Here is a 24,795-nt window from a genome sequence, read left to right on the forward strand (position 1 = left end):
TGGCCAGGCCTCCCTCTCAGCATGGCTATGGCTCTCCCTCTGCCCGCCAGGTTCATGGAATTTGAAGCTGAGGAGGAGATGCAGCTCCGGGTGCTGCAGTGTGTGAAGGGGCCCCAGGGCCTGCCTCCTCCAGCCCCACCAAAGCTTGCTCCTCCAGGGCCACCAGTCCCCAACACTGTGCCACGGTCAGGTACGGCAAGCATATTCCCACAGGAGCCAATACAAAGGCCTAAGGGGGCCTGCGGAGGCCTTGTGCCCTCATCTTGTCCCTTTCCTGTAAGGGGAGGGGGCGCTTGCTCTTTCAGCGAGAGCAGCCAGTGAGAACCTGGGGCTCCACTGCCCTGGATCAGGAACTAGGTATTGGCCTGGTCCAGTAGTTTCGTAGCTGCTATCGGCCTTGGCTGTCCAGGACCCAATGTACAGTCTTCCCAGGAAGCAGTGCTGGGTGGGGAGACGTCCCAGAATCTTGGTGGCTCCAAAGTCTTTCCAGGTAACTCAGTCTCACATGACCCACCTCGGGTAGTGTATCCTCCCACGGGGCCTGACGTGCAGCCTGGACCCATTTCATGGCCCTCAGTTCCAACCTCCCCCCAGTGTGGCTGGAGGTGGCCGCTACAGCCCAGCCACGCACCTGTCCTCCCTCCTGTCCTAGGGTGTGCTCCCAGGAAGGCTGGCCGCAGGGCACCATCCACTCGCCCGCTGTCATGCAGACCCCAGCAGCTGACCCAGGCCAAGGCACCCAAGGAGATCCCACCAGAAGCTGTCCAGGAGTATGTGGATATCATGGAGGCACTGCTGGGGCCTCATGCAAATTGGGAGGATGAAGATATCGAGGAGCAGCAGGAGCAGGACGGGACTGACCCGGACCCAGGTCTCCTGAGCTACATTAACAAGCTGTGCTCCCAGGAAGACTTCATCACCAAGGTGGGCTGGCTTGGAGCCCTCGTGTGGGGGAGGTTTTCTGGGGAACGGCAGTCCCAGCCCCATGGAATTCAGTTCTATTCATCCCTCAGCTACGGAGCAGTGTGTGTGTGAGAGACAGAGAAAGTCTGTGTGTAGCTGCTAGTGGCCATGAGTTAGAACGACCCTGCTGTGTGGACAGGAGAGACAGGCATTACTTTCTGCTTCTCCTCGAGGTCCCCCTGGCTGCAGTTCACTCCCTGCCAAAGACACTCATGCCCCTTTCCCCCTGCTCCAGGTGGAGGCCATCGTCCACCCCCGATTCCTGGCAGCTTTGCTTTCCCCAGACCCAAACTTGGATCCCTTGGCTCTGACTGAGGTGCTGGAGCAGGAAGAAGGACTCACCCTAGCACAGGTAACACACGGGAGACAGGGACACCAGGGCACCCAGGGGAGAAAGGGCCAGCAGATCTCCTAGGGGAGGGAAGGGCACCAGGCAAACGAGGGGGAACACGTGACCCTGTGCCCCTGAAGCCCACGTGATTTTGTCTAGTCTTACCCTGCTGGGGGTGCATGGCCTCCGGAGGGGAACCGCCTGGGTCAGAGGAGTAGGTGCAGAAGAGCAGGAACGAGAGGACAGAGCCAGGGAGGGAGGGCAGGGGGCGAAGCTGGAAGGAGGCCCAGCAGGGCACAGCACAGTCACAGTCCCTGCCTCTGACACCAAGCCAAGCCTCCTCTCACCTTCGCCACCTCCCGCCCAAATGCAGGGTTCTCCACCATCCTGCCAGCCCCTCCCCACACCTGGGGCAGAGCCAGTGAGTGCCACTTTGCTCCCCCCAGCTGGTGGAAAAGCGCCTCGCGGCCCCGAATGACGCAGGAGGTGTGGGGGCCACCCCAGCTCATGGCGCACCCCAATTGGAGTCACATCCTAAGACTGCAGCTGGCCAAGGAGGAGAGCGCGAAGACCGTGGCCCCCAAGGAGGGGTCATCACAGAAACCTGCCCAGCAGAGGCGGCTTCCCATGACCCTCGACCGCGCAGCCGAGACAACCCCGACCTGCCCAGGCCCAAGGAGCCTGCCCTCTGGCCAGATCATCAGGAGTCACGCAAGCTGAGGGCTGCCCATCTCAGCTCCCCTCCCCAGGGCCACAGACCCTCCTCGCCTGGTCTCCGGGGAGCCTGTCCTGTTATGCCTGCGCAGGGCCCGGCAGTCAGGTCCAGTGAAGTCGAGGAGGACCTCCCCAGCCTGGACTTCCTCCTGACCTTGCAGTACAGCCTGCAGCCCTGGGGGCTGTCCCTGAGCCCCGTCCCTGCTCGGCGTCTGGCTCGACCCTCACGTCCTCAAAAGCGGAGGGGCGACCCATTGGTCTCTGGGAGGAGGAAGAAGCAGCACTACAGCCAGTAGGGGCCGTGGGCCGGCCTCTCAGGGGTGCCAGTCCCTCTGGACTGGATTTGACCCTCACTGCATCCTGTGGCCCGAGGGATCCCGAGCTCCCATCACCCAGTGCTGACCCAGCTGCTCCTCAGCTACGGGCAGGGTGGGGGAGGCAGGACAGGGGAGAGAGGGTGGGGGGGTCTGGATGGGGAATTGGGGTGGGGGAGGGGGGCCTGTTTGGGGGATGAGGGTGGGGGAGAGGCGAGGCACAGGTCCGGGAGGCAGCACGTTGGGGGCGTTGTATGTAATGGGGGTTTGTATACAAGTGTGAATAAAAGTGGTATTGTTGGGAAATGCCCTGGGACTACTGCCTCTGTTCTCATGTCTGTGCCACTAAGTGGAGACAGGCCTGTGAGGAAGGAAGGATCTGGGAGATGCCAGGCTCCAAGGACCCACCGGTGCCCGACCATCAACTCCTTCTCTAGATTCTGAGATCTGATTCCTCCCCCAGGACCCATGTGGGATCCTTGACTAAAAGGGTGTCGGCCCCCACATGCAGAGCTGTGGTCATGGGGTGGGGGTGTCCCAGCAACAGTGGCAGGTGGGCAAAACCGTCCAGCACCACGGTGGCCTGGCTGTCTGCTAGGGGGAGGAAGGGGCCATGTCTGGGCGTCTCCTGCCCATCCACCCACGGAGCTCGCTGGTTAGCCCCCAGATGCTCCTCTGCACCTTTCCTCCCCTGTCCCACGTCAGCAGCATCCATGTCCCACCCGCCCCTGTGCCTTTGTGAAGTGTGAAGGAAGCTAACTCTTGGTGGCGGGTCAGCTGGCTGCTGCCCCTCCTATTCCCAGGTGGGTCTCCACATTGGAGAAGGCCTCAGAGCTTGGCTAGATTAGGACGGCGTGGTGTGAAGCCGCACACCACGGCCCTCAAGCCCAGAAGCTTCCAGAACATCATGCCATGCAGGTCCTCGTTGGGGGCATCCTCATGGGAACCCACTACTGTCCCTGCTGTCCAGCTCAGCGCACACATCAGGCGCTGAGGGAAAACGCGGGGATCGAAGGCTGGAGCCCTGGACCCACTCCTCACTAGTTCCCTGACTCTTCCACATTCAGAGCTGTCCTCAGGAGCCCCTCTTAGGTTTTAGGAATGTGGAGCAAGTCGTGTTTGGAGGGGACTTGGCCCATGCCCTAGTACGTGTGGGCACTCAGTCGAGCACAGGCATCATCTCGGTCACACCTCGGGGCTCCTGCTGCTACTCCTGTCCTCGCCACCTGACTGCTGTCTGTCCTGGGGCCCTTTTGTGGTTGAACAGTTCCCAGGAGGAGGCACAACCTCTGCTTCCCCAGCACCGTGCCCTGCCTCAACCTTACAATCTGCCCCTGACCCTGTACAGTGGGGCCAGCTGGAGGGCTGTTACAGTCACAATGTCGTGTCCCCCAAATCCGCATGTTGAAGCCCTAAGCCCCATCGTGATGGTATCTGGGGGTGGTGCCTTTGGGAGGTTGTTGGGGTAAGAGGAGATCAGAGGGTGGAGCCCTAATGACGGGGATTAGCGCCCTTATAAGAAGAGGAGGAGACACCAGAACTCTCTCTTCCCCATGTGATGACACAGCAGGAAAGGGAAATCAAAACGGAAAACCAACAATTATAACTCTCACCATGGTCCACAGATTCTCAGTAATGAATCTCGGTATTAATTCCATAGTATCTAACTTTCACCTATACTTTGGAGTAGTGTAAAATTCCCCGAACTAGAGGCAGGCTAGGTGTTGTGAGTGGTCATGTTTTCAAATGCAAGTTCAAGTTCTCCTGACTTTGGATTGGACTGAGGAGGAACATGGGCACTCGACAATAGCTAATGCACACTGCAAGGAGCCAGTTGGCCAAATCCCCATCTCTCTCCCGTAACTGCTTAATAGCCTTTACTTACTATGACGTGGTCTCAAGTGACTCCGGGGGTTCATAAAGGTAAATGAGAAGTAGTCACCCAACCTGGTGTGAGAATACTGCATGCAAATGACAGTCAGGAATCGAGGCTGTCTGGATCACAGCCCTCTGAAACCTCATTCACCGTGGCAACTGCATTATTTTAAATGGAGACAGCAAAGTAACTAGGTCCTACATCCAGAAGTCACAAGATTAGCTCACCGGTGAACCGGCAGTTTGAGAGTTGTGGGAGTTCCAAAGCTCCATAAAGACTTGGTACCTTCTACAGATTTGAGGTCTAGTTTGAAGTCAGGTAGTATAATGCCTCTGGTTTTATTTTATTTTTTTGCTCAGGACTGCTTTGGCTATTGGGGTCTTTTGTTGTTCCATATGAATTTAGGATTGTTTTTTCTATTTCTGTGAAGAATGTCATTGGTATTTTGATGGGGATTGCACCGAATCTGTAGATCACTTTTGGTATTATGGACATTTTCACAACATTAATTCTTCCAATCCATGAACAAGGAATGTCTTTCCACCTCTCTTGGTGTCCTCTTTCTTTCAGCAGAGTTTTGTAGTTCTCATTGTAGAGATCTTTCACCTCTTTGGTTAAATTTATTCCTACGTATTTTATTCTTCTCAGAGTTATTGTAAATGGGCTGGCTTTCTTCTTCTTCTTTTTTTTTTTTTTCCCCTGCTTATTTGTTGTTGCCGTATAAGAATATTCCCAATTTTTATGCATTGATTTTGTATCCTGCACAGTACTGAATTTGTTTAGGAGCTCTAGGAGTTTTTTGGTAGAGGTTATGGATTTTTCTATATGTAGGATCACGTCCAATCCTGTGAAACGTGACGTTTTGATTTTGTCTTTTCCACTGTGGATGCCCTTTCTTTCTTTCTCTTGCCTGATTGCTCTGGCTAGTACTTCCAATGCTATGTTAAATAGGAGTGGTGAGAGTGAGCATCCTTCTCTTATTCCTGTTCCTGAAGGAAAAGCTTTCAATTTTTCCCCATTCAGGACAATGTTGGCAGTGTGATTTTCATATATGGCTTTTATTGGGTTGACATATGTTCCTTCTATACCTACTTAGTTAAGGGTCTTTATCATGAAGGGATGATGCTGAATTTTCTTTTTTTCTTTTTTTTTTTTTTTTTTCGTGACCGGCACTCAGCCAGTGAGTGCACCGGTCAGTCCTATATAGGATCCGAACCCGCGGCAGGAGCGTCGCTGCACTGCCAGCGCAGCACACTACCAAGTGCGCCACGGGCTCGGCCCATGATGCTGAATTTTCTCAAATGCTTTTTCTGCATCTCTTGAGACAATCGTATAGTTTTTATCCTTGCTTTTGTTCATGTGGTGTATCACATTTATTGATATATGTATGTTGAACCATCCTTGCATCCCTGGGATGAAACCCACATGATCACAGTGTATAATCTTTGTGACGTGCTGTTGTATTCTGTTTGCTCATGTCTTGCTGGAGATTTTCGTGTCTATGTTCATCAAGGTTACTGACCTGTAATTTTCTTTTCGGTTGTTGTGTCTTTGTCTGATTTGGGGATCGGGATGATGCTGGCCTCATAGAATTAATTTAGGAGAACGGCCTCTGTTTCAATTTCTTGGAGTAGTCTGAAAAGGATGGTTGTTAATGCTTCTTTAAAACTTTGGTAGAATGCAGCAGTGAAGCCATCTGGTCCTGGGCTTTTCTGTGTTGGGGTACTGTTGATGACTGCATCATTCTCATTGCTTCTTATTGGTCTCTTCGGGTTCTGCATTTCTCCTTGGTTCAGTCTTAGTAGTTTACGGGTCTTCAGAAATCTATCCATTTCCTCCAGGTTTTCAAATTTGTTGGAGTATAGTTGTTCTGAACAATCTCTAATGATTCTTTGTATTTCTGTGGAATCGGTTGCAATGTCTCCCTTTCCATTTCTGATTTTTGTTATTCGGGCCTTCTCTCTTCTTTTCTAAGTAGTCTGGCCAACAGCTTGCGTAGTTTGTTTTTCCCCTGGGGAAAAAAAAAAAAAGCATTTTGCTTCATTGATTTTCTGCATCATTCTTTTGGTCTCTACTTCGTTTAGTTCGACTCTGTTCTTAATCATTGCTTTCCATCTACTAGTTTGGTGCTTAGATTGTTCTTGGTTTTCTACTTACTTGAGATTTAATGTTAGATTGTTTGAAGTGTTTCCATTCTTTTGATGTAAGCGCTTTTTACCGGCAACTCATCTTTGACAAGGCCACCAAGAATATACACTAGGGAAAGGACGGCACCTTCAATAAATAGTGCTGGGGAAACCGGACATCCATGCGTAGAAAAGTCAAACTAGGCCCATACCTTTCACCATACACAAAATCAACTCGAAATGGATTAAAGACTCAAATATAAGAACTGAAACTATAAAACTCCTAGATGAAAACACAGGGGACATACTTCAGGATGTAGGACTGGACAAAGACTTTATGAATAAAACCCCAAAAGCACAAGCAGTAAAAGTAAACATATTGCAATGTATCAAACCATAAAGCTTCTGCACAGCAAAAGAAGGCACACAGACAAGGGGCTAATATCCAGACATATAAGCAACTCAAACAACCCAAGAGCACATAAACAAGTTATTCAATATTAAAATGGGCAGAGACAGTTTTCAAAGAAAGACATGAATTTTCATGGCTTTCCAGCAAAGGGGATCGTAAGTAAGGCCAGTCCACGGGAGTCTGCAGAGGTCGCAGCAACAGACCGTAGCTGAGCGTACAAGGACTGCTTCCTACAGAATGATGTGCATACAGCAACCCAGCCCGCTGGAGGTGCTGAGACAATCCAAACCTATTTCCAGACACTCATTCCCCCTACCTCCCTTACAAACCCTGTATTTATCGGATTCCTTGTTCTGACCTACCTTCGGGAAGTGCAGCCACTCTACAGCAGGGTTGGCTGAGGGGCACAAAAACAGGTTTATTGATAAAGAAATGGAGTGAGTAGAACACCAGGTAGAAGCTTTGTGCTGTGAATCTGAGAAACAATTTGAAACTTGCCTCAGAGGCACACACCCACTGTGCTGCCCCTGTATAATCTGAGGGACCTTCAGAATCCTGCCTACCTGCCAGAACCCTGCACGGCATGTCTTCCCACCCCCACCAGCCCAACTGCCCCCACCCCTCCCCCACTGCAGAATTCTGGAGAGCTACATTCTAAGCCTGTTGACATTTAAAATTGGACCCTGAGCATCTGCAGTTGACAGTTTGCTGTCCGGGTCCTGCGCTAGACTTTTCTCACTGTGGAGACTGCCGTGCCACTGTGGTCAGTCCCCAAGCCTATGGGGATGGCTTCAAAGGGAGGTAAGTCTGCAGGGTCTGGGGTGTGTTATCACACCCCTGTCACCCCTCAAACCCATGGGAGTTCAAATGTGACACTTGCCCTGGGACAGCTGGTTGGGTGGAAATAGAGGAAGAGAGAGCACCGGACTTACCCAAGGACATCTCACCCGGGAGACGGGGGAAGCCACTGGCATCCTGAGGCTGCAGGGGGAAGGGGGCTTCTCACAGGTGGATCCAGATGCCTCAGGAGAAACCTACCGGGTGATGAGAAAGGACACAGCAGTTGTACTGACTCTTTCCAGAAGGGAAACAGGTGACTTATGTTTCTAAGTCAACACAGGTCAACGTGTGTTTGTAGGCAATGGTGGACTGTGTCGTGCTTGTGCCACAGGGGGGCTCAAGAAGAAAGCCTGAGTCCTGCGTCCTTTCTTCAGACACCTGGGGCTTGTGCTATGGTACTGTCCTGAGGGATACAAACCGGAGTATTCCAGATCTTAGAGGAGTAGCGGGGAGAAACGGTCTCAGCCAGAAAACCGTTCAGTGGGACAGTTCTCTCTGACCAAGATTACCGTGAAATATCCCCTCCGTCAGTGAGGCTGGAGGTCGCTCTAACTGCAGCAGTCCAGTCTCGGCTCACGTCTGCCCAGAGATGGCTTCTCATTCGGTCCAGATCGCTGTTGTCTCTGTTCACCAGGGACAGGGCAGCCAGAAACTGCAAACAAGATGGGGCTTGCTCTTCGCGGAGCTGTTCTGAATTGCTGTCCCTTTGGGGGACGCTCGGGTCTTCAGACCCATTCATCTTCCACCCTGTCTCATGGCCTGTCCTCTGCCCTTCGTTTCATGTGGAGATGAAGACTTTGTTCATACTCCATGTCTAGCCCATCGTGAACAGGGGACAGATGAGGCGTGCTGTCGGCTTTACAGTGGAAGGTTCTGAAAGGCTGGTTTCCTTCCCGAGAGAGGAAGCAGAGCAGCACACCATTAGGAAGATCTTCTATTATTATGACTGTTGTTATTCAAAGTTAGGACATATGTCCTGATCAGTTAGGACCATGTCCTATGGACCTTGCTCTCCGTGACTACGGTTGACCTGAAACCCTAGTGAACAGGGATGTACCCAGACAACTTTCCTGTCACACTGGCTCATGCCTGGTTCTTTGTGGGCCATCACTGAGAGCTCAAAGGAGAAGGATCACAGAAGGTCTCCATTATCCACGGCCAACTCTAACCATCAGCAGCTATTCAAATCTCTACGAACCTCCACTGGGAGCCGCAGGGCTCCGCATTTCCTGGCCTTTCTAGTCCTCTGCAGCCCTCTCTGGCTGTGCAGTGACAGGGTCTCAGGGAATTCATCATCTAACTCACAGACCACCTCCTGAGAACAGAGCTGCCTCAGTGACAGCACGAACGAACCACTGTGCATGGGGACAAGTGTGCCCCGAACCTGGCCTCTGTTCCATGCTTGCTGTGGGTGGTACCAGGAGAAGCACATCCTCACTGGGCTGCTGCATTATGGGGTTCCCTCAGGGCTCCTGGGCGATAGTTGAGGCACAGATTTTGTTCAAGTTCATTTGTTTGGGTTGTGAGGGCTTTATGAGGAGCATCAGGAAAAGGAGCACTGAGAAAGAGAAGGGCTCATAACCTTGTGAATCTGCTGGCTTCACATAGGTCACGTGGGGGGCGCCTGCAACTGGCACTGGAGAAGGTGCCCTTCATGGGGGTGTGCACACTGAGGGGCGTTGTGCCGCCAAGCAGAGTCCACCCCAACTCACATCTAGGGGCAATCCCACGAGGCTGGCGGGTCCACGTGCCGGGGACACCCTGGGGAGCTTCTCAGAGGCAAGGGAAGCTTAGGTGTTACTTCTTGACTGACGGGGGTCAGAGGATCTCAGTGAATGAGAAGCAAGTTCTCTAGTAGAATGATCCCCAACCCAAGGGGGAGCATGACATTCACTTGGGGGCAAACTGCACAATTCCCCGTCCTATGGCCCTCAAATGCTGGGATGCCTCGCTCTGGTTCACACTGACTCTAAGGGAAGGGAGAGCCTCCGTCCTGGTGGCCGCGTCCCCTGCTCATTCGCCCCTCTCCTTTGTCTCCACAGCATCTGCAGTGCTGGGGCCCAGCGTGACCCTGAACCCTCCGTTCACTTCCTTCCGTCCGCTGTTTCCCACGCCTGCTTCCGGCCCAGTCCCCGGGCCGCCCTGCGAGCAGCCCCCACCTGCCCTAGTGATGTCAGCGTTGCCTCCTGGTGGCCCCCTGGTGCGGTCTGCTTTCCCCAGGATGCCTCAGGGGACCGGAGCCGCTGGCCATGGCCCGAGTGGGGCCGGGGCTTTCAACATCATTGTCCCAGTCAGGACGCAAGGGGCTCCAGCAGAGCCCTCTCACACTCAGACCACTGTCCTGGCTCAGGCCCCCCTCAACTGGAGTGCTCCAGGGGCCCTCTGCGGGGGTGCTCAGTGTCCTGCTCCCCTGCTGTTGGCAGCTCCCGCTGTAGGGACCGTGATGCCTGCTGCATCCATCGGGGGCACGTGGGCTGGAGAGGGGTACTGGTTCCCAGGCCAGCCCCTTCCAGCTCCCCTTCCAGCAGCCCAGCTGGGTCCGACCGTGGTCCCAGGGAATGACGGGCCACGTCCACATGGGGCTGGTGGGGAGGGCGGCAAGGCCCCCTCCCAGGCCAAGGCCGCGCCAGAGGACTCCTGTAACCCCAGGAGTGTTTACGACAACTTCCGACGCTGGCAGCGCTTCAAGTCCCTGGCCCGCGGGCACCTGCCCCAGAGTCCTGATGCTGAAGCTCTGTCCTGCTTCCTCATGTGAGTGCCCTCCTTGGGGGATGGAGCTAATCCCACCGCTCCCACATGAAGGGGAACGAAGGACGGACGAGGAGGGCAGCCTATTTAGGGGAACTTGGATGAAGGTCACGTGGGCGACGGCCCATGCATTCTCAGCAGTTTAACTAATGTCCCACTCCGGTTCACGACGTACATTCATGAGCCTTAGGTCGACTGATCCCCAACACCCTGTGAGTCCACCAAACTTGGTTTTTAACAGTTACCATAATATGCACAGAAGGTAAAGGCCAGAGTGAGTTTCCGGTGTGACATGAGCCACAACTTGGATTCAGGTCTCTGCCTTCACCCGTGATTCCTCCCCGTGTCCTCTCATGCCCAGCACAGGACCTGAGTGAGGATGGCTTCGGGACGTCACATGGAGGGACTGGGGGGAGAAGGCACAGGCCACAGGAGGAGCCTTACACATGTACCCCCTCACTCTTCTGGAAAATTCTAGCGAGGAGACTGAGGTAGTCAAGCCACACATTGGGACCTGGTTGGGCCCCCATCACTGGGTTTGGATCCTGCGCAGAGTCGCCTTCTTTATCCCTGAATGCCTCCTAGACAGAGAGACAATTCCGCTTCATTCGGAGGGTGGGAAGATTGTCTGACTCATGTCTGATGCACTCAGCAGGGTCTCTGGCATGTGCTGTCCCTCGTTATTGTTGTTTTCGTATTATGATGATGATTACTATTACCGTCAACACTAAGAACAGGCAACCTAGAAGAGGACAGTGTTCCCAAAGTCACATGTCCCACCACAGGGAGTGAGGGGACCGTGAGCCCAGGAGCCCAGGACCAGGGGCTGAGGTGATGGGAGGCAGCGACGTCCGTAGCCAGGAGCGTTTGTCTTTCCCTCCCCAACACCTGCCTCCTTCCACCTGCAGGCCCTCGTGTTCCTGGGGCCATCACATGGAGCACGTATCCTAGTCCACGGGACACGGGACATGGCTGCATACCTGCCCCGCTCCCACACTGGCTGCCCTCCACGGGAAGCTGCACACAGTGTATAAATTAAAGGGGCCCCCAAATCCTTGTCCCCAGTGATTTCAGTGTCCCGCACATGCTGAGCAGTCGGAGTTCCCCTTGGACCAAAGTCCCAGGTGCCCTAGGCTGTCCTGAGTCCCTAAATGGAGCCACCGCCCCCAGGCCTTGCCCGGTCAGCTCAGGCACCGGTCTCCTTTGGCTCTGGATCCCCGCGCCTGCTCTGCACGCTGAGGGACTCTGACGCTGTGTCCCCAAGGGCTGCCTCTCTAGAGAGTCACCAGGAGCTGATTAAGTGCTCAGTCCTGGGGCCTTGGAACGGCCATTCTAGGCAGTTCTCGGTCAGCTCAGGCTGCCATAACAAAACGCCACAGGACAGGTGCTTTAGACAACAGACTTTCACGTCTCCCAGTTCAGGAAGCGGAAGTCCCAGATGAGATCCCGGCAGATTCAGTTCCGGGCAAGGACTTTCCGCCTGGCTTTCGATGGCTGTGTCCCCACATCACAGGGAGTTCTGGTGTCTTTTCCTCTTCTCACACTCACAGGGACACAAATCCCATCACGGGGCCTCCCAATTATCTAATCTAAACCTGATGATCCCCAAAGGCTCCACCTCCAAATACCATCACATTGCAAGCTAGGGCCACAACATGTGAATTTTGGGGACACACACATTCAGTCCGTAACACACAATAATACTAAGGCCTCCAAGGGAAGTCAGAGAGGCCAAGCAGTCCCTTGGTGCTGAGGTTGACACATGTTGGTTGTCCTGGAGGCCGAAGAGCCCACACTGGGAGGACAGGCACAGGTGACAGGACAGGTGGGATGTGTGTGATGTGGCGGGGCACGGGTGTGGGCCGGTCAGCTGGGATGGGAGGAGGGCAGGGGCATTGTGACTGACACTGAGGACTTACAGCCCAGTGCTTCGGTCCCTGGCCCGGCTGAAGCCCACCATGAGCCTGGAGGACGGAGTGCGGCGGGCCATGCAGGAATGGCAGGGCACGAGCAATTATGACCGCATGAACTATTATGACATGGCAGCAAAGTGAGTCAGGGATGCAGGGCCTGAGGGGCTGTGGGGCGGGCTGAGGGTGGGTGAAAGGGGGAGGGGCTGGTGCGGTGGGCTCATCGGCAGGGATGCCGTGAGGAGGGGGATCCGCTAGGTCCGGCCCCTCCCTGGGGCCCTGCCTCCCCCGGGAAGCTCTCCATCCACCTGGGTGCTTGGGCTTCTCTCTCCTACCCACCCCGGAATCTCCGCCCTCCCCTGGCCTCGGGTCAAACCCTGCCCAGATGCTGAAACGGGGATGGGGAAGAGTAACCAGCACAGCCCAGTGGGGTTCGGCTCCAGCTGTGGGGACCCTGCAGGAGGGAAGCTAGTGACTACTGACAAAGTCGGGACCACGTCTCCTCATGAAAAGTGGCCAGAAATAGGTCACCTGCCATCCCAGAATGGGCTGGGGCAGAAGAGCTTGGGCAGGGGAAGCCAGCACCTCACACACCCCCAGACACGTCTCTGGCCTCCCTGCCTTTGCTGCACGGCAATCCACTCCGTGAACACCAATCACCCTCACAGAAAATGCACCCTCTCCTCTCAGCTGAGCTCCCACTTCCTGCAACATCTCCGGGGCCCTTCTCTCCCAGGCTATTGTCAGGGGCTCACAGTACCAGCCCAGGATTCCCGGATCCGGGCAAGGATTCCTCATGTCATTTGCAGTCAGTCACATCCCTGACCTAGCTTCTGGCTGTCAGCTCTTCTGAGTGGCCCTGGGCAGGGATAGGAGGAGCAGGGTCCCCTGAGGGCCGGGCCTGGGTCACACAGGCCTTCATTCAGGAAGACCCCCTGGATGTTTTCTGCCCTGCAGGTGTAGGTGAGCCAGCGTACCCCTGCAACTGTTCCGCAGGTGGGGGAGCAGCCCGGCCCACCCAAAGCCCTTCCTCCCCCATCCCTGGCCAGGCCTCCCTCTCAGCATGGCTATGGCTCTCCCTCTGCCCGCCAGGTTCATGGAATTTGAAGCTGAGGAGGAGATGCAGCTCCGGGTGCTGCAGTGTGTGAAGGGGCCCCAGGGCCTGCCTCCTCCAGCCCCACCAAAGCTTGCTCCTCCAGGGCCACCAGTCCCCAACACTGTGCCACGGTCAGGTACGGCAAGCATATTCCCACAGGAGCCAATACAAAGGCCTAAGGGGGCCTGCGGAGGCCTTGTGCCCTCATCTTGTCCCTTTCCTGTAAGGGGAGGGGGCGCTTGCTCTTTCAGCGAGAGCAGCCAGTGAGAACCTGGGGCTCCACTGCCCTGGATCAGGAACTAGGTATTGGCCTGGTCCAGTAGTTTCGTAGCTGCTATCGGCCTTGGCTGTCCAGGACCCAATGTACAGTCTTCCCAGGAAGCAGTGCTGGGTGGGGAGACGTCCCAGAATCTTGGTGGCTCCAAAGTCTTTCCAGGTAACTCAGTCTCACATGACCCACCTCGGGTAGTGTATCCTCCCACGGGGCCTGACGTGCAGCCTGGACCCATTTCATGGCCCTCAGTTCCAACCTCCCCCCAGTGTGGCTGGAGGTGGCCGCTACAGCCCAGCCACGCACCTGTCCTCCCTCCTGTCCTAGGGTGTGCTCCCAGGAAGGCTGGCCGCAGGGCACCATCCACTCGCCCGCTGTCATGCAGACCCCAGCAGCTGACCCAGGCCAAGGCACCCAAGGAGATCCCACCAGAAGCTGTCCAGGAGTATGTGGATATCATGGAGGCACTGCTGGGGCCTCATGCAAATTGGGAGGATGAAGATATCGAGGAGCAGCAGGAGCAGGACGGGACTGACCCGGACCCAGGTCTCCTGAGCTACATTAACAAGCTGTGCTCCCAGGAAGACTTCATCACCAAGGTGGGCTGGCTTGGAGCCCTCGTGTGGGGGAGGTTTTCTGGGGAACGGCAGTCCCAGCCCCATGGAATTCAGTTCTATTCATCCCTCAGCTACGGAGCAGTGTGTGTGTGAGAGACAGAGAAAGTCTGTGTGTAGCTGCTAGTGGCCATGAGTTAGAACGACCCTGCTGTGTGGACAGGAGAGACAGGCATTACTTTCTGCTTCTCCTCGAGGTCCCCCTGGCTGCAGTTCACTCCCTGCCAAAGACACTCATGCCCCTTTCCCCCTGCTCCAGGTGGAGGCCATCGTCCACCCCCGATTCCTGGCAGCTTTGCTTTCCCCAGACCCAAACTTGGATCCCTTGGCTCTGACTGAGGTGCTGGAGCAGGAAGAAGGACTCACCCTAGCACAGGTAACACACGGGAGACAGGGACACCAGGGCACCCAGGGGAGAAAGGGCCAGCAGATCTCCTAGGGGAGGGAAGGGCACCAGGCAAACGAGGGGGAACACGTGACCCTGTGCCCCTGAAGCCCACGTGATTTTGTCTAGTCTTACCCTGCTGGGGGTGCATGGCCTCCGGAGGGGAACCGCCTGGGTCAGAGGAGTAGGTGCAGAAGAGCAGGAACGAGAGGACAGAGCCAGGGAGGGAGGGCAGGGGGCGAAGCTGGAAGGAGGCCCAGCAGGGCACAGCACAGTCACAGTCCCTGCCTCTGACACCAAGCCAAGCCTCCTCTCACCTTCGCCACCTCCCGCCCAAATGCAGGGTTCTCCACCATCCTGCCAGCCCCTCCCCACACCTGGGGCAGAGCCAGTGAGTGCCACTTTGCTCCCCCCAGCTGGTGGAAAAGCGCCTCGCGGCCCCGAATGACGCAGGAGGTGTGGGGGCCACCCCAGCTCATGGCGCACCCCAATTGGAGTCACATCCTAAGACTGCAGCTGGCCAAGGAGGAGAGCGCGAAGACCGTGGCCCCCAAGGAGGGGTCATCACAGAAACCTGCCCAGCAGAGGCGGCTTCCCATGACCCTCGACCGCGCAGCCGAGACAACCCCGACCTGCCCAGGCCCAAGGAGCCTGCCCTCTGGCCAGATCATCAGGAGTCACGCAAGCTGAGGGCTGCCCATCTCAGCTCCCCTCCCCAGGGCCACAGACCCTCCTCGCCTGGTCTCCGGGGAGCCTGTCCTGTTATGCCTGCGCAGGGCCCGGCAGTCAGGTCCAGTGAAGTCGAGGAGGACCTCCCCAGCCTGGACTTCCTCCTGACCTTGCAGTACAGCCTGCAGCCCTGGGGGCTGTCCCTGAGCCCCGTCCCTGCTCGGCGTCTGGCTCGACCCTCACGTCCTCAAAAGCGGAGGGGCGACCCATTGGTCTCTGGGAGGAGGAAGAAGCAGCACTACAGCCAGTAGGGGCCGTGGGCCAGCCTCTCAGGGGTGCCAGTCCCTCTGGACTGGATTTGACCCTCACTGCATCCTGTGGCCCGAGGGATCCCGAGCTCCCATCACCCAGTGCTGACCCAGCTGCTCCTCAGCTACGGGCAGGGTGGGGGAGGCAGGACAGGGGAGAGAGGGTGGGGGGGTCTGGATGGGGAATTGGGGTGGGGGAGGGGGGCCTGTTTGGGGGATGAGGGTGGGGGAGAGGCGAGGCACAGGTCCGGGAGGCAGCACGTTGGGGGCGTTGTATGTAATGGGGGTTTGTATACAAGTGTGAATAAAAGTGGTATTGTTGGGAAATGCCCTGGGACTACTGCCTCTGTTCTCATGTCTGTGCCACTAAGTGGAGACAGGCCTGTGAGGAAGGAAGGATCTGGGAGATGCCAGGCTCCAAGGACCCACCGGTGCCCGACCATCAACTCCTTCTCTAGATTCTGAGATCTGATTCCTCCCCCAGGACCCATGTGGGATCCTTGACTAAAAGGGTGTCGGCCCCCACATGCAGAGCTGTGGTCATGGGGTGGGGGTGTCCCAGCAACAGTGGCAGGTGGGCAAAACCGTCCAGCACCACGGTGGCCTGGCTGTCTGCTAGGGGGAGGAAGGGGCCATGTCTGGGCGTCTCCTGCCCATCCACCCACGGAGCTCGCTGCTTAGCCCCCAGATGCTCCTCTGCACCTTTCCTCCCCTGTCCCACGTCAGCAGCATCCATGTCCCACCCGCCCCTGTGCCTTTGTGAAGTGTGAAGGAAGCTAACTCTTGGTGGCGGGTCAGCTGGCTGCTGCCCCTCCTATTCCCAGGTGGGTCTCCACATTGGAGAAGGCCTCAGAGCTTGGCTAGATTAAGACGGCGTGGTGTGAAGCCGCACACCACGGCCCTCAAGCCCAGAAGCTTCCAGAACATCATGCCATGCAGGTCCTCGTTGGGGGCATCCTCACGGGAACCCACTACTGTCCCTGCTGTCCAGCTCAGCGCACACATCAGGCGCTGAGGGAAAACGCGGGGATCGAAGGCTGGAGCCCTGGACCCACTCCTCACTAGTTCCCTGACTCTTCCACATTCAGAGCTGTCCTCAGGAGCCCCTCTTAGGTTTTAGGAATGTGGAGCAAGTCGTGTTTGGAGGGGACTTGGCCCATGCCCTAGTACGTGTGGGCACTCAGTCGAGCACAGGCATCATCTCGGTCACACCTCGGGGCTCCTGCTGCTACTCCTGTCCTCGCCACCTGACTGCTGTCTGTCCTGGGGCCCTTTTGTGGTTGAACAGTTCCCAGGAGGAGGCACAACCTCTGCTTCCCCAGCACCGTGCCCTGCCTCAACCTTACAATCTGCCCCTGACCCTGTACAGTGGGGCCAGCTGGAGGGCTGTTACAGTCACAATGTCGTGTCCCCCAAATCCGCATGTTGAAGCCCTAAGCCCCATCGTGATGGTATCTGGGGGTGGTGCCTTTGGGAGGTTGTTGGGGTAAGAGGAGATCAGAGGGTGGAGCCCTAATGACGGGGATTAGCGCCCTTATAAGAAGAGGAGGAGACACCAGAACTCTCTCTTCCCCATGTGATGACACAGCAGGAAAGGGAAATCAAAACGGAAAACCAACAATTATAACTCTCACCATGGTCCACAGATTCTCAGTAATGAATCTCGGTATTAATTCCATAGTATCTAACTTTCACCTATACTTTGGAGTAGTGTAAAATTCCCCGAACTAGAGGCAGGCTAGGTGTTGTGAGTGGTCATGTTTTCAAATGCAAGTTCAAGTTCTCCTGACTTTGGATTGGACTGAGGAGGAACATGGGCACTCGACAATAGCTAATGCACACTGCAAGGAGCCAGTTGGCCAAATCCCCATCTCTCTCCCGTAACTGCTTAATAGCCTTTACTTACTATGACGTGGTCTCAAGTGACTCCGGGGGTTCATAAAGGTAAATGAGAAGTAGTCACCCAACCTGGTGTGAGAATACTGCATGCAAATGACAGTCAGGAATCGAGGCTGTCTGGATCACAGCCCTCTGAAACCTCATTCACCGTGGCAACTGCATTATTTTAAATGGAGACAGCAAAGTAACTAGGTCCTACATCCAGAAGTCACAAGATTAGCTCACCGGTGAACCGGCAGTTTGAGAGTTGTGGGAGTTCCAAAGCTCCATAAAGACTTGGTACCTTCTACAGATTTGAGGTCTAGTTTGAAGTCAGGTAGTATAATGCCTCTGGTTTTATTTTATTTTTTTGCTCAGGACTGCTTTGGCTATTGGGGTCTTTTGTTGTTCCATATGAATTTAGGATTGTTTTTTCTATTTCTGTGAAGAATGTCATTGGTATTTTGATGGGGATTGCACCGAATCTGTAGATCACTTTTGGTATTATGGACATTTTCACAACATTAATTCTTCCAATCCATGAACAAGGAATGTCTTTCCACCTCTCTTGGTGTCCTCTTTCTTTCAGCAGAGTTTTGTAGTTCTCATTGTAGAGATCTTTCACCTCTTTGGTTAAATTTATTCCTACGTATTTTATTCTTCTCAGAGTTATTGTAAATGGGCTGGCTTTCTTCTTCTTCTTTTTTTTTTTTTTCCCCTGCTTATTTGTTGTTGCCGTATAAGAATATTCCCAATTTTTATGCATTGATTTTGTATCCTGCACAGTACTGAATTTGTTTAGGAGCTCTAGGAGTTTTTTGGTAGAGGTTATGGATTTTTCTATATGTAGGATCACGTCCAATCCTGTGAAACGTGACGTTTTGATTTTGTCTTTTCCACTGTGGATGCCCTTTCTTTCTTTCTCTTGCCTGATTGCTCTGGCTAGTACTTCCAATGCTATGTTAAATAGGAGTGGTGAGAGTGAGCATCCTTCTCTTATTCCTGTTCCTGAAGGAAAAGCTTTCAATTTTTCCCCATTCAGGACAATGTTGGCAGTGTGATTTTCATATATGGCTTTTATTGGGTTGACATATGTTCCTTCTATACCTACTTAGTTAAGGGTCTTTATCATGAAGGGATGATGCTGAATTTTCTTTTTTTCTTTTTTTTTTTTTTTTTTCGTGACCGGCACTCAGCCAGTGAGTGCACCGGTCAGTCCTATATAGGATCCGAACCCGCGGCAGGAGCGTCGCTGCACTGCCAGCGCAGCACACTACCAAGTGCGCCACGGGCTCGGCCCATGATGCTGAATTTTCTCAAATGCTTTTTCTGCATCTCTTGAGACAATCGTATAGTTTTTATCCTTGCTTTTGTTCATGTGGTGTATCACATTTATTGATATATGTATGTTGAACCATCCTTGCATCCCTGGGATGAAACCCACATGATCACAGTGTATAATCTTTGTGACGTGCTGTTGTATTCTGTTTGCTCATGTCTTGCTGGAGATTTTCGTGTCTATGTTCATCAAGGTTACTGACCTGTAATTTTCTTTTCGGTTGTTGTGTCTTTGTCTGATTTGGGGATCGGGATGATGCTGGCCTCATAGAATTAATTTAGGAGAACGGCCTCTGTTTCAATTTCTTGGAGTAGTCTGAAAAGGATGGTTGTTAATGCTTCTTTAAAACTTTGGTAGAATGCAGCAGTGAAGCCATCTGGTCCTGGGCTTTTCTGTGTTGGGGTACTGTTGATGACTGCATCATTCTCATTGCTTCTTATTGGTCTCTTCGGGTTCTGCATTTCTCCTTGGTTCAGTCTTAGTAGTTTACGGGTCTTCAGAAATCTATCCATTTCCTCCAGGTTTTCAAATTTGTTGGAGTATAGTTGTTCTGAACAATCTCTAATGATTCTTTGTATTTCTGTGGAATCGGTTGCAATGTCTCCCTTTCCATTTCTGATTTTTGTTATTCGGGCCTTCTCTCTTCTTTTCTAAGTAGTCTGGCCAACAGCTTGCGTAGTTTGTTTTTCCCCTGGGGAAAAAAAAAAAAGCATTTTGCTTCATTGATTTTCTGCATCATTCTTTTGGTCTCTACTTCGTTTAGTTCGACTCTGTTCTTAATCATTGCTTTCCATCTACTAGTTTGGTGCTTAGATTGTTCTTGGTTTTCTACTTACTTGAGATTTAATGTTAGATTATTTGAAGTGTTTCCATTCTTTTGATGTAAGCGCTTTTTACCGGCAACTCATCTTTGACAAGGCCACCAAGAATATACACTAGGGAAAGGACGGCACCTTCAATAAATAGTGCTGGGGAAACCGGACATCCATGCGTAGAAAAGTCAAACTAGGCCCATACCTTTCACCATACACAAAATCAACTCGAAATGGATTAAAGACTCAAATATAAGAACTGAAACTATAAAACTCCTAGATGAAAACACAGGGGACATACTTCAGGATGTAGGACTGGACAAAGACTTTATGAATAAAACCCCAAAAGCACAAGCAGTAAAAGTAAACATATTGCAATGTATCAAACCATAAAGCTTCTGCACAGCAAAAGAAGGCACACAGACAAGGGGCTAATATCCAGACATATAAGCAACTCAAACAACCCAAGAGCACATAAACAAGTTATTCAATATTAAAATGGGCAGAGACAGTTTTCAAAGAAAGACATGAATTTTCATGGCTTTCCAGCAAAGGGGATCGTAAGTAAGGCCAGTCCACGGGAGTCTGCAGAGGTCGCAGCAACAGACCGTAGCTGAGCGTACAAGGACTGCTTCCTACAGAATGATGTGCATACAGCAACCCAGCCCGCTGGAGGTGCTGAGACAATCCAAACCTATTTCCAGACACTCATTCCCCCTACCTCCCTTACAAACCCTGTATTTATCGGATTCCTTGTTCTGACCTACCTTCGGGAAGTGCAGCCACTCTACAGCAGGGTTGGCTGAGGGGCACAAAAACAGGTTTATTGATAAAGAAATGGAGTGAGTAGAACACCAGGTAGAAGCTTTGTGCTGTGAATCTGAGAAACAATTTGAAACTTGCCTCAGAGGCACACACCCACTGTGCTGCCCCTGTATAATCTGAGGGACCTTCAGAATCCTGCCTACCTGCCAGAACCCTGCACGGCATGTCTCCCCACCCCCACCAGCCCAACTGCCCCCACCCCTCCCCCACTGCAGAATTCTGGAGAGCTACATTCTAAGCCTGTTGACATTTAAAATTGGACCCTGAGCATCTGCAGTTGACAGTTTGCTGTCCGGGTCCTGCGCTAGACTTTTCTCACTGTGGAGACTGCCGTGCCACTGTGGTCAGTCCCCAAGCCTATGGGGATGGCTTCAAAGGGAGGTAAGTCTGCAGGGTCTGGGGTGTGTTATCACACCCGTCACCCCTCAAACCCATGGGAGTTCAAATGTGACACTTGCCCTGGGACAGCTGGTTGGGTGGAAATAGAGGAAGAGAGAGCACCGGACTTACCCAAGGACATCTCACCCGGGAGACGGGGGAAGCCACTGGCATCCTGAGGCTGCAGGGGGAAGGGGGCTTCTCACAGGTGGATCCAGATGCCTCAGGAGAAACCTACCGGGTGATGAGAAAGGACACAGCAGTTGTACTGACTCTTTCCAGAAGGGAAACAGGTGACTTATGTTTCTAAGTCAACACAGGTCAACGTGTGTTTGTAGGCAATGGTGGACTGTGTCGTGCTTGTGCCACAGGGGGGCTCAAGAAGAAAGCCTGAGTCCTGCGTCCTTTCTTCAGACACCTGGGGCTTGTGCTATGGTACTGTCCTGAGGGATACAAACCGGAGTATTCCAGATCTTAGAGGAGTAGCGGGGAGAAACGGTCTCAGCCAGAAAACCGTTCAGTGGAACAGTTCTCTCTGACCAAGATTACCGTGAAATATCCCCTCCGTCAGTGAGGCTGGAGGTCACTCTAACTGCAGCAGTCCAGTCTCGGCTCACGTCTGCCCAGAGATGGCTTCTCATTCGGTCCAGATCGCTGTTGTCTCTGTTCACCAGGGACAGGGCAGCCAGAAACTGCAAACAAGATGGGGCTTGCTCTTCGCGGAGCTGTTCTGAATTGCTGTCCCTTTGGGGGACGCTCGGGTCTTCAGACCCATTCATCTTCCACCCTGTCTCATGGCCTGTCCTCTGCCCTTCGTTTCATGTGGAGATGAAGACTTTGTTCATACTCCATGTCTAGCCCATCGTGAACAGGGGACAGATGAGGCGTGCTGTCGGCTTTACAGTGGAAGGTTCTGAAAGGCTGGTTTCCTTCCCGAGAGAGGAAGCAGAGCAGCACACCATTAGGAAGATCTTCTATTATTATGACTGTTGTTATTCAAAGTTAGGACATATGTCCTGATCAGTTAGGACCATGTCCTATGGACCTTGCTCTCCGTGACTACGGTTGACCTGAAACCCTAGTGAACAGGGATGTACCCAGACAACTTTCCTGTCACACTGGCTCATGCCTGGTTCTTTGTGGGCCATCACTGAGAGCTCAAAGGAGAAGGATCACAGAAGGTCTCCATTATCCACGGCCAACTCTAACCATCAGCAGCTATTCAAATCTCTACGAACCTCCACTGGGAGCCGCAGGGCTCCGCATTTCCTGGCCTTTCTAGTCCTCTGCAGCCCTCTCTGGCTGTGCAGTGACAGGGTCTCAGGGAATTCATCATCTAACTCACAGACCACCTCCTGAGAACAGAGCTGCCTCAGTGACAGCACGAACGAACCACTGTGCATGGGGACAAGTGTGCCCCGAACCTGGCCTCTGTTCCATGCTTGCTGTGGGTGGTACCAGGAGAAGCACATCCTCACTGGGCTGCTGCATTATGGGGTTCCCTCAGGGCTCCTGGGCGATAGTTGAGGCACAGATTTTGTTCAAGTTCATTTGTTTGGGTTGTGAGGGCTTTATGAGGAGCATCAGGAAAAGGAGCACTGAGAAAGAGAAGGGCTCATAACCTTGTGAATCTGCTGGCTTCACATAGGTCACGTGGGGGGCGCCTGCAACTGGCACTGGAGAAGGTGCCCTTCATGGGGGTGTGCACACTGAGGGGCGTTGTGCCGCCAAGCAGAGTCCACCCCAACTCACATCTAGGGGCAATCCCACGAGGCTGGCGGGTCCACGTGCCGGGGACACCCTGGGGAGCTTCTCAGAGGCAAGGGAAGCTTAGGTGTTACTTCTTGACTGACGGGGGTCAGAGGATCTCAGTGAATGAGAAGCAAGTTCTCTAGTAGAATGATCCCCAACCCAAGGGGGAGCATGACATTCACTTGGGGGCAAACTGCACAATTCCCCGTCCTATGGCCCTCAAATGCTGGGATGCCTCGCTCTGGTTCACACTGACTCTAAGGGAAGGGAGAGCCTCCGTCCTGGTGGCCGCGTCCCCTGCTCATTCGCCCCTCTCCTTTGTCTCCACAGCATCTGCAGTGCTGGGGCCCAGCGTGACCCTGAACCCTCCGTTCACTTCCTTCCGTCCGCTGTTTCCCACGCCTGCTTCCGGCCCAGTCCCCGGGCCGCCCTGCGAGCAGCCCCCACCTGCCCTAGTGATGTCAGCGTTGCCTCCTGGTGGCCCCCTGGTGCGGTCTGCTTTCCCCAGGATGCCTCAGGGGACCGGAGCCGCTGGCCATGGCCCGAGTGGGGCCGGGGCTTTCAACATCATTGTCCCAGTCAGGACGCAAGGGGCTCCAGCAGAGCCCTCTCACACTCAGACCACTGTCCTGGCTCAGGCCCCCCTCAACTGGAGTGCTCCAGGGGCCCTCTGCGGGGGTGCTCAGTGTCCTGCTCCCCTGCTGTTGGCAGCTCCCGCTGTAGGGACCGTGATGCCTGCTGCATCCATCGGGGGCACGTGGGCTGGAGAGGGGTACTGGTTCCCAGGCCAGCCCCTTCCAGCTCCCCTTCCAGCAGCCCAGCTGGGTCCGACCGTGGTCCCAGGGAATGACGGGCCACGTCCACATGGGGCTGGTGGGGAGGGCGGCAAGGCCCCCTCCCAGGCCAAGGCCGCGCCAGAGGACTCCTGTAACCCCAGGAGTGTTTACGACAACTTCCGACGCTGGCAGCGCTTCAAGTCCCTGGCCCGCGGGCACCTGCCCCAGAGTCCTGATGCTGAAGCTCTGTCCTGCTTCCTCATGTGAGTGCCCTCCTTGGGGGATGGAGCTAATCCCACCGCTCCCACATGAAGGGGAACGAAGGACGGACGAGGAGGGCAGCCTATTTAGGGGAACTTGGATGAAGGTCACGTGGGCGACGGCCCATGCATTCTCAGCAGTTTAACTAATGTCCCACTCCGGTTCACGACGTACATTCATGAGCCTTAGGTCGACTGATCCCCAACACCCTGTGAGTCCACCAAACTTGGTTTTTAACAGTTACCATAATATGCACAGAAGGTAAAGGCCAGAGTGAGTTTCCGGTGTGACATGAGCCACAACTTGGATTCAGGTCTCTGCCTTCACCCGTGATTCCTCCCCGTGTCCTCTCATGCCCAGCACAGGACCTGAGTGAGGATGGCTTCGGGACGTCACATGGAGGGACTGGGGGGAGAAGGCACAGGCCACAGGAGGAGCCTTACACATGTACCCCCTCACTCTTCTGGAAAATTCTAGCGAGGAGACTGAGGTAGTCAAGCCACACATTGGGACCTGGTTGGGCCCCCATCACTGGGTTTGGATCCTGCGCAGAGTCGCCTTCTTTATCCCTGAATGCCTCCTAGACAGAGAGACAATTCCGCTTCATTCGGAGGGTGGGAAGATTGTCTGACTCATGTCTGATGCACTCAGCAGGGTCTCTGGCATGTGCTGTCCCTCGTTATTGTTGTTTTCGTATTATGATGATGATTACTATTACCGTCAACACTAAGAACAGGCAACCTAGAAGAGGACAGTGTTCCCAAAGTCACATGTCCCACCACAGGGAGTGAGGGGACCGTGAGCCCAGGAGCCCAGGACCAGGGGCTGAGGTGATGGGAGGCAGCGACGTCCGTAGCCAGGAGCGTTTGTCTTTCCCTCCCCAACACCTGCCTCCTTCCACCTGCAGGCCCTCGTGTTCCTGGGGCCATCACGTGGAGCACGTATCCTAGTCCACGGGACACGGGACATGGCTGCATACCTGCCCCGCTCCCACACTGGCTGCCCTCCACGGGAAGCTGCACACAGTGTATAAATTAAAGGGGCCCCCAAATCCTTGTCCCCAGTGATTTCAGTGTCCCGCACATGCTGAGCAGTCGGAGTTCCCCTTGGACCAAAGTCCCAGGTGCCCTAGGCTGTCCTGAGTCCCTAAATGGAGCCACCGCCCCCAGGCCTTGCCCGGTCAGCTCAGGCACCGGT

The sequence above is a fragment of the Cynocephalus volans genome, chromosome 6 (assembly GCF_027409185.1).
Source record: "Cynocephalus volans isolate mCynVol1 chromosome 6, mCynVol1.pri, whole genome shotgun sequence".
NCBI classification, from domain to species: domain Eukaryota; kingdom Metazoa; phylum Chordata; class Mammalia; order Dermoptera; family Cynocephalidae; genus Cynocephalus; species Cynocephalus volans.